The sequence below is a fragment of the Moschus berezovskii genome, chromosome 22 (genome assembly GCF_049115385.1).
Source record: "Moschus berezovskii isolate FMDL1 chromosome 22, NW_MosBer_1.0, whole genome shotgun sequence".
Taxonomy (NCBI): Eukaryota; Metazoa; Chordata; class Mammalia; order Artiodactyla; family Moschidae; genus Moschus; species Moschus berezovskii.
In genome coordinates this window covers 1,244,757-1,259,717 of record NC_142481.1, presented here as the reverse complement: position 1 = coordinate 1,259,717, position 14,961 = coordinate 1,244,757, and the positions used below count along the sequence as shown (strand labels likewise).

Genomic DNA, 14,961 nt, shown 5'->3' with positions numbered 1-14,961 from the left:
TCGCTCAGTCGTGTCCAACTCTTTGCGACCCCATGGGCTGTAGCCCACCAGGCTCCTCCGTCCATGGGATTCTCCAGGCAAGAATACTGGAGTGGGTTGCCATCTCCTTCTCCAAAGTAGTCTATAACGCAACACAAATGTTCAGTAGTCATGTATGGATGTGAGAATTGAACTATAAAGAAAGCTGAGCGCCGAAGAATTGATGCTTTTGAACTGTGGTGTTGGAAAAGACTCTTGAGAGTCCCTTGGACTGCAAGGAGATCCAACCACTTCAATTCAGTCGCTCAGTCGTTTCCAACACTTCGCAACCCCATGGACTGCAGCAGGCCAGGCCTCCCTGTCCATCACCAATGCCCGGAGTCTACCCAAACTCATGTCCATTGAGTTGGTGAGGCTATCCAACTATCTCATCTTCTGTTGTCCCCTTCTCCTCCTGCCCTCATTCTTTCCCAGCATCAGGGTCTTTTCAAATGAGCTCTCAGCTTTTCACCTGAGCTCTTCGCATCAGGTGGCCAAAGGACTGAAGTTTCAGCTTCAACATCAGTCCGCCCAGTGAACACCCTTTAGGATGTACTGGTTGAATCTCCTTGCAGTCCAAGGGACTCTCAATAGTCTCCTCCAACACCACAGTTCAAAAGCAAAAATTCTTCAGCACCTAGCTTTATTTAAAGTCCAACTCTCACCTCCATACATGACTACTGGAAAAACCATAGCCTTGACTAGACGGACCTTCGTTGGCAAAGTAATGTCTCTGCTTTTTAATATGCTGTCTAGGTTAGTCATAACTTTCCTTCCAAGGAGCAAACGTCTTTTAATTTCATGGCTGCAGTCACCATCTGCAGTGATTTTGGAGTAAAGGAAATCAGTCCTGAATATTCATTGGAGGACTGATGCTGAAACTGAAACTCCAATCCTTTGGCCACCTGATGTGAAGAACTGACTCATTGGAAAAGACCCTAATGCTGGGAAAGATTGAAGGTGGGAGAAGGGGACCACAGAGGATGAGATGGTCAGATGGCATCACTGACTCAATGGACATGGGTTTGCGCAAGCTCTGGGAGTTGGTGACGGACAGGAAAGCCTCTCATGCTGCAGTCCATGGGGTCACCAAGAGTCAGACACGACTGAGCGACTGAGCTGAACTTACATGGAGAATGCTCACCAGAAAAATCAAATGAACACACCAGATGCTAACACAAATCAGACCTCTATAGGAGGAAGCTAATATATAGTATGTTGTTATCAAATGTACACATGGATTGTGAAGCACTAGGATTGCTTCTGTGGGCCTCAGAATTTAGTCAGAAATAAGAGCAGCAGAGACTCCAGACATGGCCACCATGACATGAAAGTGCAGTAGGGATTTGGGGAGCTACCAAACAGGTGGACAATCCTGGTGTCTCTGGTTACTTTAGAAAATATTTGTCCTGCCATTACAATCAGTGTTGTGTCTAACCCAGTGAGTAACACTTTTTTACAAGAAATGTTTTGGGGCCCAAGTTTGCTCTGCTCACTGTATTACAGGCCAATAAATCAGAGGAAAAGTTGTTGGAACAAGGAATGACGACTTTATTCAGAAAGCTAGCAGACCTAGAAGATGGCAGACTGGCATCTCAAAAAAACCATCTTCCCTCAATCTGGACTCAGGCTCCTTTTTTTTTTTTTTTCAACTACATGCACGACACATTTTACTATTTAAAACAATTTTAAAATTATACACTAAGGAATGACAAAAATATGGAACGCTTCATGAATTTGCGTGTCATCCTTACGCAGGGGCCATGCTAATCTTCTGTGTATCATTCCAATTTTAGTATATGTGCTGCCGAAGCGAGCACTCAGGCTCCTTTTATACAGAAGATGTAGAGGGATTCACTGCACCCCTCAGACCAATGGCTTGATGGGACTGCTTTAGCTAGGGCCTGCCCTGCCCTTATTACAGAAGTATTTCTCACTCTGTATACACAGATGTATTCAATTCATTTTAGGCATCGTAAAAATATCTGAATAGAAAAGTGACGAGAGAAAATTTCACTTACTAATGTACAGGATGGACAGGGAAGCCTGGCGTGCTGCAGTCCAAGGGGTAGCAAAGAGACACGACTGAGCAACTGAACTGAACTGACTGAAGATATGGGAAAGTCATTCTGACTTATACAATAATTTAATTTGAACTTTAGGTTAACCAAAACAGCTTCTTTGTGGCTTATCAAATATGCACTGCATGTCTACATTAGTTATTAAAGAAAAGAACACACTGACCGGAAGTAAAGACTGTCTATTTTTGAGATAAAGATGAAAACATCCCCCCTTCCTGGGATGCCAAAGCTAGTATGCCTTTGATGATAAAACTCCTTTGCCAGGTGCCAAGGCCATATTGAGTAGTGTATGTGCTGATGTGTTTTTTGGTTTGCTTTTCTTTTTTGGGATCCTTGACTATGTCATCACCTACATTCAGAACTCAGTCTTTGCTTCATCACCAGGTTTTTTATATTGGGCATTGCACTGGCACAAGAAACTTGGTAACATATAATTGGTTCACTCTAAGGAAACCACTTTCTTGTGGTCCTCAAGATCCTCTTTAAGTCCTTCAAGAGAATGAAAGACTGGAGCACCACCTGTGCAGGGACATTGAAATACAAGCCCATCTACAATAAGGATGGTCTCTAGAGAGTCTGGCAGAGTTCCTCACTATGATTTCTCCTCCGCCACCATCTCTGCAGCTCTGTTACTCAATGCAAGTCTGTGTGACCCACAAACAGTGAAGCCAAATTATACCAAAACGTAGGAGTTTGGAGCTGTGAAAGGTTCACTGCAGAGACAGGTAGAGAGATGGATGTCTCATGCCCAAACAACCGAACTCCCTAAAAGTTTTAAGAAAAACTGAAAAGTGAGGGAGGGGTGTGGTTAGCTGTATTGGGTAGAAAGACATGAGCGTTGAGGGGAGGCCTAGCTGAAAGGGATGCAAGCTGATCTCTAAACTCCATCCCAGACACCCAGGAGAGCTCACATATATGCTACAAAATAACTGCAGAGAGTTTTCAACTGCTACACATGTGCCCTAGGCACACAGTGGATACAAAATGACCGCAGGAGCTTCTCCAAGTAACCTTGGGCAGTTAGGCAGTTAGGAGCTGATAAAGGGTTTATGAATATTCTACATCTAATTATCATAGGTGGAATTATGGGGAGATATAAACAATATAGCCTCCTGTTATATAAATTATAATTGTTAATCAGCCTTGAGCGTATGCCCATTTGTATTCCCTTTCATTGATCTGTGGTGGGTACAAGCCCTACTTTGCACAGGACATAACCAAAAGGAGGAGTTGTTGTTGCTCAGCCTTTGTTCCAAGGAGCAAGTGTCGTTTAATTTCATGGCTGCAGTCACCAACTGCAGTGATTTGGAGCCCCCCCAAAGTAAAGTCTGTCACTGTTTCCATTGTTCAGTTCAGTTGCTCAGTCGTGTCTGACTCTGTGACCCCCATGGACTGCAGCATGCCAGGCCTCCCTGTACATCACCAGCTCTCAGAGTTCACCCAAACTCATGTTCATTGAGAGGGTGATGCCATCCAATCATCTCATCCTCTGTTGTCCCCTTCTTCTCCTGCCCTCAATCTTTCCCAGCATCAGGGTCTTTTCAAATGACTCAGCTCTTTGCATCAGGTGGCCAAAGTATTGGAGTTTCAGGTTCAACATCAGTCCTTCCATTGTTACCTCATCTATTTGCCATGAAGTAATGGGACCTACAAGACCTTTTAGAACTAACACCCAAAAAAGATGTCGTTTTCATTATAGGGGACTGGATTGCAAAAGTAGGAAGTCAAGAAACACCTGGGGTAACAGGCAAATTTGGCCTTGGAGCACGGAATGAAGCAGGGCAAAGGCTAATAGAGTTTTGTCAAGAGAATGCACTGGTCATAGCAAACACCCTCTTCCAACAACACAAGAGAAGACTCTACACATGGACATCACCAGATGGTCAACACCAAAATCAGATTGATTATATTATTTGCAGCCAAAGATGAAGAAACTGTATAAAGTTAGCAAAAACAAGACCATGAGCTGACTGTGGCTCAGATCATGAACTCCTTATTGCCAAATTCAGACTTAAATTGAAGAAAGTAGGGAAAATCATTAGACCATTCAGGTATGTGCAGGGAGCCGGCCTGAACAAGGCCCCAAATGTTGGCCCTGGGAATGCCTTGTAAGTGCTGTTCCCTGTCCCGCCACCCCTTAAGAGAGTCATAAAACGTTTGCTGCTGCTGCTGCTGCTAAGTCACTTCAGTCGTGTCCGACTCAGTGCGACCCCATAGACGGCAGCCCACCAGGCTCCGCCGTCCCTGGGATTCTCCAGGCAAGAACACTGGAGTGGGTTGCCATTTCCTTCTCCAATGTGTGAAAGTGAAGTCGCTGTTAGCGACCCCATGGACTGCAGCCCACCAGGCTCCTCTGTCCATGTGATTTTCTAGGCAAGAGTACTGGAGTGGCTTGCCATTGCCTTCTCCGCAAAACTTTACCAGGCCTTATTTGTTCTTCCTTGAGAAAAACAGAGCAAATAACCCTTTGCTAGGTTTCTTGTTTATTTCCCCAGATTTATGTAGGTATGTTTTCCTTATCTCTTAAAATAGATTAAGAATGTACTCCCTAATCTTTATAGCCTGCGGACTAGTTTTTCTTATCTCGTGAGCATTAGTCTAAATGCCAAGCTTGTCTTAGAAAGCAAACAAGCCTTTGTAATCTTCTATAGATGCAATAACTAACCTGGTAAATGACTTGGTATTTTTATGTACCCTGTTCCTGTCTCACTTTGTATAAAAACCCTGGCCCTTTTCAATAAAGTCGCTGATTTTCCTCACGAACATTCAGTCCTCTCGACCCCATTCTTTACTCCTTAATTCTTTTCTCAGGCTTCTATGTCGTTGCGGTCCGGACCTGTTCTCTTTGCCGGCTGGCACCGGCAGGTGGCGCCCGAACAGGGACTTGATCGGACTACGTAGTCGCAGCCGCCCGAACCGTGAGTACGAGGGGATCCCAGTAGATAAAATAAAAGAGGTAAAGTTAAAAGTTTTTGTAAAGGGTGCAGAGGGTTTCAATCGAGAGTATAAACTATGGGTCAAGGTAATAGTAGACAACTTTTTGTAGCTATGCTTAAAACCATGCTAAAAGTTAGAGGGATAACTGTTGCTAAAAACAAGTTAGAAAAGTTTCTATCATTTGTGGAAGAAGTTTGCCCCTGGTTCCCAGAAGATGGTACTGTTAATATTGAGACCTGGAGAAAGGTGGGGGAACAAATTCAGCAATATTATTCTTTACATGGGGCTGATAAGGTACCTTTGGACGCTTACTCTCTGTGGACCTTAAACCGAGATTGCTTAGATGCTGAACATGAGAGTAAAAAACTAGAGGCCACATTAAAGGCCATTGTCAACAGACCTGCAACTTTGCCCACTGCCCCCCCCCCACCTTGGAACATATTAATGATACACCTAAAAAACCTCTTGCTCCATCCCTTTCTGGCTCCAACTCGGAGTCAGAATCTGCCAATCAGGCGGATTTAGAAGAAGCTGCGGCCCGTCACTCTGAAAAAAACCCATGGGAAGTATTCACAGCTGAAAAAACCGTAAATACAGCCCCTTTCTCAGAGGTTAGGGAATTGCTTACCACTGTAACTAAACGTCTTGATACCCTCAGTTTTAATTATCCCCCCCAACCTATGTTCCTCTCTGATCCTGCGCCCCCGCAGTCTCCTTCAGTCACAGCAGGATTAGATCCACCATCAATGGGTTTAATTAAGGAACCAGAAGCTCCTTTTTTGGTTCCCGCTAACAAAAATCCGGCCCCTATTACCCAGACTCTCTCCCCTTTACAGCTCACCGTTCAGCAGGCGAGACAGCAAGGAGAGACGTTAGAAGGTTTTCCTGTTTTATTCCCTGTCCTTGAGAATGCTCAACAGAGGAGATATCATGAACCTCTACCATTTAAACAGATAAAGGAATTAAAACAAGCCTGTGCTCAGTATGGGCCAACTGCCCCTTTTACAGTGGCCATCATTGAAGCTTTAAATAGCCAATACTTGCCGCCCAATGATTGGAAGCAAGTATCTCGAGCCTGTCTCACAGGAGGAGATTATCTCTTATGGAAGTTAGAATTTGGAGAACAATGTGGGATTTTGGCAGAAAGAAACAGAAGAAATGGGTTACAGATAAGCTTTGAAATGCTTATGGGAGAAGGGGTATATAGGGTCACTAATCAACAATTAAATTACCCCCCTGAGGCATATCCCCAGATTAATGAAGCAGCGTTAACAGCCTGGAAAAGACTGCCCACGTCTAATAAAAAAGTCAGAAGATTTATCAAAAATAAGGCAGGGCCCCGATGAACCCTATCAGGATTTTGTGGCTCGACTGCTAGAATCAGTCTCACGAGTCATAAGAGATAAAGAAGCCGATATGGTAATAACTTGACAATTGGCCTATAAAAATGCTAATTCTGCTTGTCAAGCGGCTTTGACGCCTTACCAGAAAAAAGGGAGAAACGTTTAAAGCTCAAAAATTAGAACTTCGTAAAGATAATCTGAAAACACTTAATGATTTTCAAAAATTACTAGGAAAAATTAATTGGATTCGACCTTATTTAAAAATTACTACAGGGGAACTAAAACCTTTGTTTGATATCCTTAAAGGACCAGCAGATCCGACCTCCCCCAGATCATTAACTGATGAGGGACGCAAAGCATTACAGATAGTAGAAGAGGCTCTAGCCTCTCAAACCAGTTCCCATTGTGATTACACAAAAGAATGGGGATTGTATATTTTTCCTTCCAAACACTCCCCTACTGCTGTTCTTTTCCAAGATTCCCCGATGTATTGGATACATTTGCCTGCCTCCCCCGCCCGAGTACTAACTCCTTATTTCGACTCAGTCAGTTCCCTCATCGCCAAAGGTCGACAAGAGTCTCGGGAATTACTTGGTAGAGACCCTCATTTTATCTGCCTGCCTTATACTAAAGAGCAACAAAACTGGTTATTCCAGTTTAGTGATGCTTGGAATGCTACCCTGGCTCATTTTGCTGGTCGCCTAGAAAATCATTTCCCAGCTAACAAACTGCTACATTTCGCTAACCAACATGAGTTTGTTTTTCGCTCCACCGTTGTTAATCAACCTCTTGCAGACGCTGTAACTGTGTTTACTGATGGATCTTCAAATGGAGAAGCTGCATATGTTGTCAATGAACAAATTACCTCTTGGTTTACAGGCTGTACTTCCGCGCAAGAAGTAGAACTTTGTGCCGTATTTGCTGTTTTGCAACAATTTTACTCTGAACCTTTGAATTTTTTTCTGACAGTCACTATGTCGTTCGGGCACTTAAGTAGAAACCGTTCCATTCATACACACTGTTAATTGTGTAATTCAGCAGCTCTTTCGAGATATTCAAATCCTTTTACAGCATAGGACTTACAAATGTTTTTTTTGGCCACATCAGAGCTCATTCTGGCTTGCCTGGACCCCTGACGTCAGGAAATGAACTGGCTGATTCTGCTACTCATATCTTTCTTTCCCAAACACAAAAGGCAGAACAATCTCATTGGCTTTATCATCAAAACAGTCATACCCTCAGGTTGCAATTTAAAATCCCCCGAGAGGCAGCCAGACAAATCGTTAAACGCTGTCCTGTCTGTCCTCAGTTTCTTTCTGTCCCTCACTACGGCGTTAACCCCCGGGGACTTCTGCCTAATCACCTCTGGCAAATGGATGTTACGCATGTCCTATCGTTTGGAAAATTAAAGTATGTACATGTTACTGTTGATACTTTTTCTGGTTACATTTTTGCTTCCTTACAGACTGGAGAAGCTGCTCGACATTGTATTGCACATTGCCTTGCAGCTTTTTCTGTTACGGGCACTCCTAAAGTCATAAAAACAGACAATGGACCTGGCTATGTTTCGCAAACGTTTCTTAACTTTTGTTCTCATTTGTCCATTTCTCTGAAAACAGGTATTCCCTACAATCCTCAAGGACAAGGCATAGTAGAACGCGCCCATCAGACTCTAAAACATCAACTTTTAAAATAAAAAAGGGGGAATTGTACCCCCTGACACCTTATAATTATTTGCATCATGCTCTTTTCATTCTTAATTTTTTAAATTTAGATTCAGAAGGAAAAACCGCAGCACAACGATTTTGGATGCCCATGACCTACAACAAACCCCTCGTAAAATGGAAAGACCCCATTACTAACCAATGGCATGGCCCCGATCCTGTTTTAATATGGGGACGGGGGCATGTTTGTATTTTTCTACAGGATGCCGAAGCGCCGCGCTGGCTCCCGGAGAAGTTGGTACGCCAGGCGGAGAAGACACCTGACGACGGGTCAGATGAGAAGGCTACAAATAGGAGAAAGGAATGTCCTGCCGACGAATCAACAATTACATGAATTTGTAGAGCAAGTAAGGCGTATTGCAGTTGATACAACCCAACCACATGTTTCTCTATCCTATTTGGTGCTTGCACTAGCCTGTACAGTAATGAATCAAGCATTTCCCTGAGCTGAAGGAAATGTTTTTCCATCCTGGGCCCATTCTTATGCTGATTTTCACAACAGCTCCGCCTGCTGGGTTTGTACTGCTATGCCTTTGTCTGTAGTCGATGGGTTTCCTTGGTGGGTATCCCCTATACAGCAAATGCATTTTCCTGCAGTCTGTGACTTTTTAACCCAGTATAAGCAGTACTATTGCCTAGAAAATCCCATGGATGGAGGAGCCTGGTAGGCTGCAGTTCGTGGGGTCGCTAAGAGTCGGACACAACTGAGCGACTTCACTTTCACTTTTCACTTTCACGCATTGGAGAAGGAAATGGCAACCCACTCCAGTGTTCTTGCCTGGAGAATCCCAGGGACGGGGGAGCCTGGTGGGCTTCCGTCTATGGGGTCACACAGAGTCGGACACGACTGAAGTGACTTAGCAGCATAAGCAAACTCACAGAAGTCTCAACACTCTAAATGTCTCTGCCCTTCCCGAGTGTAACGACACGGGTAATCAGAAGGCGAGTTCCTCGCTACAGTTCAACGTTAATGCGAGTTATAAGGCTGTTGAAGATGCATACCGCACTTATTCTAATACCAACAAAAATAAGACTCGTACGAGTCAATTTTTTGGAGATTATTATCAGATCTGGGATGAGTACTTTTGGATGACCCCGGAAAAAGGACAGTTACTGAGACAAGCGGACATTTGATGGAAACAACAACATCAACCCCGTTTTGGGGGAAAAGATTTTGGCAAACATTTGTTGAAGCATGTGGGTATTACCCCTATTTCTATGTGTACTCGGGTGACTAATGTAACCTTTAACTGTAATGCTCCCACCCTCTGGCCGGGATCCGATTGGAAAAACAGTCCCGGTATAAGATGGGTGGCTCCTAATGGGACAAAATGGATTTGTGGCTCTAATGTTTGGCCCTGGCTTCCCATTGGTTGGGTGGGACGCTGTAGCCTTGGATTTGTGTTTGCTCCTGGCCGAATCACTCGCTCTCCTATGAAAAACCCCGCTAATCTTCCCCTTTTGAAAGCACGTTGGTCTCGAGCTGTGTTCCACTGGTATGATTATTTAGCGGCAGTATTTGTCCCTTCTCTTGGAACAACAGATATAATGGCCCATGTGGATGCTTTAACAAATTTTACTCAGCAGGCGTTACTGGACACAAAAAAGGCTATAGAAGCATTAAATGAAGAACAAAAACAAATGCGTAAGGCTGTTCTACAAAACCGAATGGCCCTGGATATTCTTACAGCTGCTCAGGGAGGGACCTGTGCTGTTATAAAAGTAGAGTGCTGTGTTTATATTCCTGATCTGTCCTCCAATATATCTGATGCTGTTGATGACTTGCAGCATCAGATCAGATCTATGCAAGATTCCTCTCCCCCCTTTTGGGAACAAGTTAAATCCTGGTTCCATAGTGATTGGTGGAAAACCTTACTTATAATATTTGTAATTATACTTTGTCTCCTTTGTTGTGGACCATGTTTCCTGCAATGTATTATGAATTTAGTTACTGAAAGAATCATGATGTTTTCACGTATTACTAGAAAATGACTGCCTTTTCTCATGGAATAAAACAAAGAGGCTGGTCTTTTTTCTTTTCTTAATAAAAAAGAAAGGGGGAGATACGGGGAGCCGGCCTGAACAAGGCCCCAAATGTTGGCCCTGGGAATGCCTTGTAAGTGCTGTTCCCTGTCCCGCCACCCCTTAAGAGAGTCATAAAACGTTTACCAGGCCTTATTTGTTCTTCCTTGAGAAAAACAGAGCAAATAATCCTTTGCTAGGTTTCTTGTTTATTTCCCCAGATTTATGTAGGTATGTTTTCCTTATCTCTTAAAATAGATTAAGAATGTACTCCCTAATCTTTATAGCCTGCGGACTAGTTTTTCTTATCTCGTGAGCATTAGTTTAAATGCCAAGCTTGTCTTAGAAAGCAAACAAGCCTTTGTAATCTTCTATAGATGCAATAACTAACCTGGTAAATGACTTGGTATTTTTATGTACCTTGTTCCCTGTCTCACTTTGTATAAAAACCCTGGCCCTTTTCAATAAAGTCGCTGATTTTCCTCACGAGCATTCAGTCCTCTCGACCCCATTCTTTACTCCTTAATTCTTTTCTCAGGCTTCTATGTCGTTGCGGTCCGGACCTGTTCTCTTTGCCGGCTGGCACCGGCAGATATGACCTAAATCAAATTCCTTATGATTATACAGTGGAAGTGAGAAATAGATTTAAGGGACTAGATCTGATAGAGTGCCTGATGAACTATGGACGGAGGTTTGTAACATTGTACAGGAGACAGGGACCAAGACCATCCCCATGGAAAAGAAATGCAAAAAAGCAAAATGGCTGTCTGAGGAGGCCTTACAAATAGCTGTGAAAAGAAGAGAAGCGAAAAGCAAAGGAGAAAAGGGAAGATATAAGCATCTGAATGCAGAGTTCCAAAGAATAGCAAGGAGAGATAAGAAAGCCTTCCTCAGTGATCAATGCAAAGAAATAGAGGAAAACAATGGAATAGGAAAAACAAGAGATCTCTTCAAGAAAATTAGAGATTCCAAGGGAACATTTCATGCAAAGATGGGCTCGATAAAGGACAGAAATGGTATGGACCTAACAGAAGCAGAAGATATTAAGAAGAGGTGGCAAGAATACACAGAAGAACTGTACAAAAAAGATCTTCACGACCAAGATAGTCACGATAACGTGATCACTGACCTAGAGCCAGACATCTTGGAATGTGAAGTCAAGTGGGCCTTAGAAAGCACTACGAACAAAGCTAGTGGAGGTGATGGAATTCCAGTTGAGCTATTTCAAATCTTGAAAGATGATGCTGTGAAAGTGCTGCACTCAATATTCCAGCAAATTTGGAAAACTCAGCAGTGGCCACAGGACTGGAAAAAGTCAGTCTTCATTCCAATACCAAAGAAAGGCAATGCCAAAGAGTGCTCAAACTACCGCACAATTGCACTCATCTCACATGCTAGTAAAGTCATGCTCAAAATTCTCCAAGCCAGGCTTCAGCAATATGTGAACCGTGAAATCCCAGATGTTCAAGCAGGTTTTAGAAAAGGCAGAGGCACCAGAGATCAAATTGCCAACATCCGCTGGATCATGGAGAAAGCAAGAGAGTTCCAGAAGAGCATCTATTTCTGCTTCATTGACTATGCCAAAGCCTTTGACAGTGTGGATCACAATAAACTGTAGAAAATTCTTAAAGAGATGGGAATACCAGACCACCTGACCTGCCTCATGAGAAACCTGTATGCAGGTCAGGAAGCAACAGTCAGAACTGTACATGGAACAACAGACTGGTTCCAAATAGGAAAAGGAGTACGTCAAGGCTGTATATTGTCACCTTGCTTATTTAACTTGTATGCAGAGTACATCATGAGGAACGCTGGGCTGGAAGAAGCACAAGCTGGAATCAAGATTGCCGGGAGAAATATCAATAACCTCAGATATGCAGATGACACAACCCTTATGGCAGAAAGTGAAGAGGAACTCAAAAGCCTCTTGATGAAAGTGAAAGAGGAGAGTGAAAAGGTTGGCTTGAAGCTCAACATTCAGAAAACACAGATCATGGCATCTGGTCCCATCACTTCATGGGAAATCGATGGAAAAACAGTGGAAACAGTGTCAGACTTTATTTTTTGGGGCTCCAAAATCACTGCAGATGCTGATTGCAGCCATAAAATTAAAAGACGCTTACTCTTTGGAAGGAAAGTTATGACCAACCTTGATAGTATATTAAAAAGCAGAGACATTACTTTGCCAACCAAGGTCCATCTAGTCAAGGCTATGGTTTTTCCCGTGGTCATGCATGGATGTGAGAGTTGGACTGTGAAGAAAGCTGAGCGCCGAAGAATTGATGTTTTTGAACTGTGGTGTTGGAGAAGACTCTTGAGAGTCCCTTGGACTGCAAGGAGATCCAACCAGTCCATTCTAAAGGAGATCAATCCTGGGTGTTCATTGGAAGGACTGATGCTAGGGCTGAAACTCCAATACTTTGGCCACCTCATGCGAAGAGTTGACTCACTGGAAAAGACTCTGATGCTGGGAAAGGTTGGGGGCGGGAGGAGAAGGGGACGACAGAGAATGAGATGGCTGGATAGCATCACCGACTCTGTGGACATGAGTTTGAGAGAACTCCGGGAGTTGGTGATGGACAGGGAGGCCTGGCGTGCTGTGATTCATGGGGTCACGGAGAGTCGGACACGACTGAGCGACTGAACTGAACTGAACTGAATGGGACCAGAGGCCATAATCTTAGTTTTTTGAATGTTGAGTTTCAAGCCAGCTTTTCACTCTCTTCTTTCACTTTCATCAAGAGGCTCTTTAGTTCCCCTTTGCTTTCTGCCATAGAGTGGTGTCATTTAAGTATCTGAGTTTATTGATATTTCTCCTGTCAGTCTTGATTCGAGCTTATGCTTCATCCAGCCTATGCTTCATCCAGCCTATGCTTCATCCAGCCTGGCATTTTGAGTCATGTACTCTGTATATAAATTAAATAATGGGGCAGGGGCGGGGGTGGCGGGGACAATATACAGCCTTGATGTACTCCTTTCCCAATTTGGAACCAGTCCAATGTTCCATGTCCGATTCTAACTGTTGTTTCTTCACCTTCATACAGGTTTCTCAGGAGGCAGGTAAGATGGTCTGGTATTCCCATCTTTTAAGAATTTTCCACAGTCTGTTGTGATCCACGCGGTCAAAGGCTTTAGCATAGTCAGTGAAGCAGAAGTACACGTTTTTCTGGAATTCTCTTGCTTTTTCTATGATCCAATGGATGTTCACAATTTGATCTCTGGTTCCTCTGCCTTTACTAAATCCAGCTTGAACATCTGGGAGTTCTCATTTCACATACCGTTGAAGTCTAGCTTGGAGAATTTTGAGCACTACTTTGTTAGCATGTGAAATAAGTGCAATTGTGTGGTAGTTTGAGCATTCTTTGGTATTGCCCTTCTTTGGGATTGGAATAAAAACTGACCTCTTCCAGTCCTGTGGCCACTGCTGAGTTTTCCAAATTTGCTGGCATATTGAGTGAAGCACTTTCACAGCATCATCTTTGAGGATTTGAAATAGTTCAACTTTGAAAAGACCCTGATGCTGGGAAAGATTGAGGGCAGGAGGAGAAAGGGATGACAGAGGATGAGATGGTCTGTCACCGACTCAAAGGACGTGAGTTTGAGTAAACTTCGGGAGTTGGTGATGGACAGGAAAGCCTGGCGTGCTGCAGTCCATGGGGTTGCAGAGTCAGACACGACTGAGTGACTGAACTGAACTGAAATTCCTTCATCTCCACTAGCTTTGCTTGTAGTGATGCTTCCTAAGGCCCACTTGACTTTGCACTCCAGGATGTCTGGTTCTAGGTGAGTGATCACACCATCGTGGTTATCTGGGTCATTAAGACCTTTTTTTTTTTTTTTTGTATAGTTCTTCTGTGTATTCTTGCCACCTTTCCTTAATATCTTCGGCTTCTGTTAGGTCTATACTATTTGTGTCCTTCGTTGTGCCCTTCTTTACATGGAATGTTGCCTTGGTATCTCTAATTTTCTTGAAGAGATCTCTAGTCTTCCCATTCTATTGTTTTCCTCTATTTCTTTGCATTATTCACTTAGGAAGTCTTTCTTATCTCTCCTTGCTATTCTTTGGAACTCTGCATTCAAATGGGTATATCTTTCCTTTTCTCCTTTGCCTTCAGCTTCTCTTCTTTTCTTAGCTATTTGTAAGTCCTCCTCAGGCAATCATTTTGCCTTTTTGCATTTCTTTTTCTTGGGGATGGTTTTGATCACTGCCTCCTGTACAATGTTACAAACCTCCATCCCTAGTTCTTCAGGCACTCTATCAGATCTCATTCCTTGAATCTATTTGTCACTTTCACTGTATAATAAGGGATTTGACTTAGGTCATACCTGACTGGCCTAGTGGTTTTCCCTACTTTCTTCAATTGAAGTCTGAATTTGGCAATAAGGAGTTCTTGATCTGAGCCACAGTCAGCTTCCAATCTTGTCTTTGCTGACTGTACAGAGCTTCTCATCTATGGCTGCAAAGAATATAATCAATCTGATTTCGGTTTTGACCATCTGGTGATGTTCATGTGTAGAGTTGTCTCTTGTGTTGTTGGAAGATGGTGTTTGTTATGACCAGTGCGTTCTCTTGGGGAAACTGTTAGCCTTTGCCCTGCTTCTTTTTGTACTCCAAGGCCAAACTAGCCTGTTACTCCAGGTATGTCTTGACTTCTTACTTTGCATTTCAGTCCCCAATGATGAAAAGGACGTATTTTTTGGGTTTTTTGGTGTTAGTTCTAGGTGTTGTAGGGCTTCATAGAACCATTCAACTTCAGCTTCTTTCACACTAGTGGTTGGGGCATAGACTTGGGTTCTGTGATATTGAATGGTTTGCCTTGAAAACGAAACAAGATC

At 43.3% G+C, this 14,961-nt stretch overlaps 1 non-coding gene across 1 annotated transcript; it reads right to left on the bottom strand.

The window, feature by feature from the left end:
• Positions 1 to 1,731: 1,731 nt before the first annotated feature.
• On the bottom strand, positions 1,732 to 1,838 carry LOC129547396 (U6 spliceosomal RNA). Its single transcript, XR_008684070.1, has one exon. It is a non-coding gene; the product is annotated as a U6 spliceosomal RNA (small nuclear RNA).
• Positions 1,839 to 14,961: the final 13,123 nt, after the last annotated feature.